This window comes from Atta colombica, unplaced genomic scaffold (assembly GCF_001594045.1).
Source record: "Atta colombica isolate Treedump-2 unplaced genomic scaffold, Acol1.0 scaffold127, whole genome shotgun sequence".
In the NCBI taxonomy this organism is placed as follows: domain Eukaryota; kingdom Metazoa; phylum Arthropoda; class Insecta; order Hymenoptera; family Formicidae; genus Atta; species Atta colombica.
In genome coordinates, this window is record NW_017259214.1 from 543412 (window position 1) to 548449 (window position 5038).

Genomic DNA, 5038 nt, shown 5'->3' on the forward strand with positions numbered 1-5038 from the left:
GGAGAGGAAAGCTCTCTTCGAATGTTCTTTCAATTATATTCTCGCGATATAAAATTAAATTCAAATGGATGAGCAATATAAAAATCATGGAAAGATAAAATAAAGATACGTTAAGTTTTAATTTTTTGGACGAGCTCGGTATGGTACCTTAGCGATCCTGTTTACGATAAGTTTATTCGAGTTACGAATATATTTAGAACGTTCTTGTGTATAATTATGTAATGGAGAGTCTAATTCCGATTAAGTATTTTCTACGTTATATTCTCTCGTGCGTTATTTCCCTGTTGTAACTAATTGCGAATATGAATTACACCTGCGTTCATTGACTACGGTTACACAGACACCTTTAATCGGGTTTAATATTCATAGTTAATAACTGGCTAATCCATTCTTTAGAGGAATAGCTATGATTGGTCAGTTTCATAACTACGATGTTATGTTGTCACTAGCGAAGAAAACGAATCGACTGCATTTAGCTAAAAAAAAATTTTTAGGCTGTGGCGTGGCGGTCGCATTTTTTTAACATGCACGAATCGACAGCGGTAAATAAATTTTCTTCTGTAAACATAAAAGATCAAAAAATACACGTGGTCTAGCCACGTACACATGTACGTAACTGTAGCGTCTCGTGTATTTATCATTGTTCGTATTATCGGCCTGCTGATAATTCTAAATTATCGTTGTAGAATCAATATTGAATTTTTTATAATAATAATAATAAAGAGATGGAAGGCTGAAAAGAAAACGGGGGGGTACGCGTAAAAGTAGCGTAAAACGATTTGTATACGTTTGTAATGCACGAAGTGCATTAAGTGGCCGGAAATCATCTCATTTCTATGATTTCTGGTTTTCTTTTTTTTTTTTACACATGTTTCGTGCATTTTTAAAGTAGAATTATATAAATCAATCCACGCGATGCTGCGCAATACATTAAATAATATAAAGCATAAGGGAAACGTTATGAAATGTTCTCTAAATTAATTAGGTCTGTATTACCGTGGAAAAAAAGAGTAAAAAATATAACGAAATACATGAACACTCATTCTTTTTTTTCCTATTGCGTTTTTGGAAAGAATTTTGCGGAACATACATACACCTACACACATTCACATAAATATATACATCTGTATATTTAGTTTTTTTGAACTGTGCGTGCGAGAACGTGAAAGAGAAAAAGAGAGAGAAAAACATTAGCTATAATCAATATAGGAGAAAGAAATATATAATGGGTGCGAGAAAGGAAAAGAATGAGAGGAAAGAATGAAAGGGAAAAAATGCGAAAGAAGTATGAAGAGGTACAGGAATTCTGTGGGCATCGTATTTTTGCAGAAATTAGAAGAAAGCGCAAATGAATGGAATATGAAAGAGTTAAATTTTACCTGTGAGATTCTCCCTATCTACTTAATCAGAGATTTCATTAAAATAATTATCTAGTAAATGCAAATTATCTTATTTTCAGAGAATAAATTTTACTTTTTTTTTTCTTCTAAAAATCTACGCGAAAAACTTAAGAAAAATTCAGAATACTAATTGCATAAATTTTCCACTTAAAAAGATTCGTGAAGCTAAAAAATTAAAAAGTGACAAATTTATTAGATTGCATTAATTTATTGGACGTGGATTTATTAGACATTGGAATATCTATCCGTGAATAAATTTAGATGTACGCAACTGATTTTTCGCGTGAAATTTCTTGAATCGTTCTAAGTCTTCAAAGTTGAGAAAGCGAACTTCTACACATGTACACAAACTCGAGGATCTCACATGGCATTGACGAAAGAAGGAGTAAGCGTTACAAATATGCAAGGGCTTGGTGCGGCTTTTCAGTTTTCGTCGTACTCGATCGTCATTGTACGTGGATGTAGCAACGTGTCAATAGAAGTTACAAGGCTTGTAAATGTATAAAGGAAAAGCAACAGCACACCGGGAGATACGGTCGCAGCGGATATTATTTTGAGCGGACGGCGGCGAGATGGAGATCGAGAGACATAATTTTTCGACCAGGTTTCTTTGCCGCAGGAATTGTAAATAATTGAATGTGACGCGATATACAAAGGCCCTCCCCCGAGATAAGTGCATATAAATATAGCTTATTACAGATATAGTGTTTGCATTTATTATAAATTCTATGTAAAAGCGTGATGAGAGATTCAAGCGATCGCGACGAGGGCCGCCCATATCTTAGTTAGTGAAACACCGTTTATTCGTATAATCAGTATTAGAAATGTCTTTCTTCCTCAGTTCCAAAGAATCCTGTAAATCACCGCGTATTTTTATTATTATTTAACTCACCAATTTTATTCGATCGATTAATTTTTTTTTTTTTTTTTTTTTTTTTTTTATAAATAGTGTATGATATAAACCGTATTATTACGATAGATATCCTTATTGTGCTTTGTGCTGAGCCCTTTACCGCATTGATAATACCGATATTGATCGCGGCCCTGCGAGATTGCTTCGGTTAGAAAAGTGCTTGTACTTGTATAAAAGTAGGAAAATATATTGCATAGTTTAAACTAATATGGTTTATAGCATGTAGAAAAAAACTTGAAGTATATACACGAGCGGGACGACGAAAACTGATGAGCTCACTTATTTACCATTTAGCTTCGTTATCTCGCAAGCCCTATAAGTTCTTAAAAGGAAATGGGAAGACAATATTTCTCGCGCTACGAATGAAGCGGCGAGGATCGAGTATGATTTCAATCACCTGAAATATATCGGCCCAAATATTTAGCCAAACGATCTCACGATTTCTCGTCGCTTCGCCGAGGTCGATATAGAGCTTCTCATATCCAACAAGACTCGACAAGACTCAAATTGCGTAGCAAAGAGGGTTGTTTCGCACTGCCAAATAATAATAAAGGAAAAGACAACTTGCGTTCATTGTGTGGATCGACCGATCGTTAAAGCACCGCCGGTGTTCATTAATCCACATAGTTGTTCTACGAAAATGAAAAAAAAAAAAAAAAGGAAAAATTCGGAATAAAAGCTAGCAAAGAAGCGAAGAGCTTTTCCCGAAGTCCGAGCGAATAAGAGACGAATAAGAGAGAAATATCCGAACGTCAAACAGTGCTTTGTCTTTTTTGGATATTTTCATGTACAAACACGAATGACAGTTTATAGCTCAAGAACAGAACATTAAAGAGATAGATATTGTAAGAGAATAATAATAATTTCACGGTTGCGATATCGTATTCTTGTTGTGTCTCTTTTCTTACCATTCCCGAAAATAATGACAGATTCCTAATCTTCAGTCAAGTCGAATAATCTTCTTACTCTTGTTTCGACCCATCAAATCTAATTCGATATTTAATCGCTAAAATTATGAATCGAAAATTTTTTTATAACCCAAATATAAAAGTAAATAAGTTACAAGATTCCGATTAAAAATAAAATGATGTAAATATTTTGACACATGTCGGAATATGGAAAGTTTATCGCGACATTATACAAACTAACAGTAACATTACATCACAGTGTTACAATTTCCCATACAACAATATAAATGTAATACAATGCATGTTGTATGTTATGTTATTGAGTAAAGAAAATTATAATTAAAATAAAATTATATATTGATGTAATGTTACTGTTAATTTATGTTCTGCAGGTATTAAGTTTTAGAATTGCATAATATTGGATGTTGATTGGGGTAGAGACTGGATATATTAAGGAGAATCTTTCATCTCTCGTACATTTTCCAGAGTCCCCAGAGGATGACGGTGAAAAGAGAACCTCGATTAGTTGAACATGATTGATTATTATTCATCGTCGAAACATTGCACGTACTTTGCAATTTACAATACAATACCTATAATACAAAATACTAATAGTAATTGCTTGATAATAATATTAATGATAGTGATAACTGAAATATAAAGATGGAGGACAGAAGGAAGAGGATGAGCAGGGGAGCGAGATTAAACGTAGGAATGCTAGACGATAATAAAGAGTGGATTCAAAAATTCAGTCGGTCGCAGTACGATTATCGAGCTACGGCTCTCAATGGCTCTCCTTGGCACTTGCCGTTCTCACGTCAGAGCGTGGTATACAGAGTGTCACGAGAAATGCACGTACGAATATTTTCCTTCGTAAAATGTTCGCCGATCCTTTCTTACGGAAGTTTCATCAGGAAGATTAAATAGTGGATGTAACAAACATTTGGAGTATCATCGAGCGGATTGAGCACGAATGATACAAAACCAATTGTTTATATTAATTTGCATTTGCTCATTCATGATTTTACTACTTAGCATTGAATACTTACTTATTAAAATTTCCCGCGGGCAAGTAATAAAATCTTTTTTCTTTTTCGAGACACTCTGTATCGCACATGTTGCGTTCCCTATGAGACGCGAATTAATCGGTAACGGGAGTTGAACTCATATGTGTGTGTGAGAGAGAGAGAGAGAGAGCTCTCCAGAAGGAATTAACTAATCCGATAGAACCATTAAAAATCGCGAAGTTTCACGTTGCAGTGTGTTTAAGTCCTTACATTGAGATTGCAATCTTGCGAACCGGTGATTTTAACGGTATTTCCACAACATCCGAGACATCACGTCTTGAATTTTCCGTGGCCGATTAATCCTCGTCACATGTAGGGAACAGCCCTGTGTTGCGCGTTGTGTGTGTATGTGTGTGTGTGTGTGTGTGTGTGTGTGTGTGTGTGTGTGTGTGTTTGTTTGTTTGTGTGTGTGTGTGTGTGTGTGTATATACATATACTATACATATATAAATACTTTACTGGTAGGTTTTAACAAGGAAGTCATCCGCGTACGCGTACAGCAATAATCCTCGGATCCCGATTCTTCGCATGTGCCTCAGGGATCACGATCGATCACGCGTAGCGAAGAAAAAACACGGAAGAAAAAACGAGGGGAACAGGGAGGTGGAGGGAACAACTAGATTACAAAGTGTGTCCTCTTACGCGTCATCGTGTGTTACGCAATTCATTAACTCTCTCACGTAAATTTTGATATATAAGACTACTATATTACTTTTGGCAGGAATGTCGTAATTATATATATAATATATA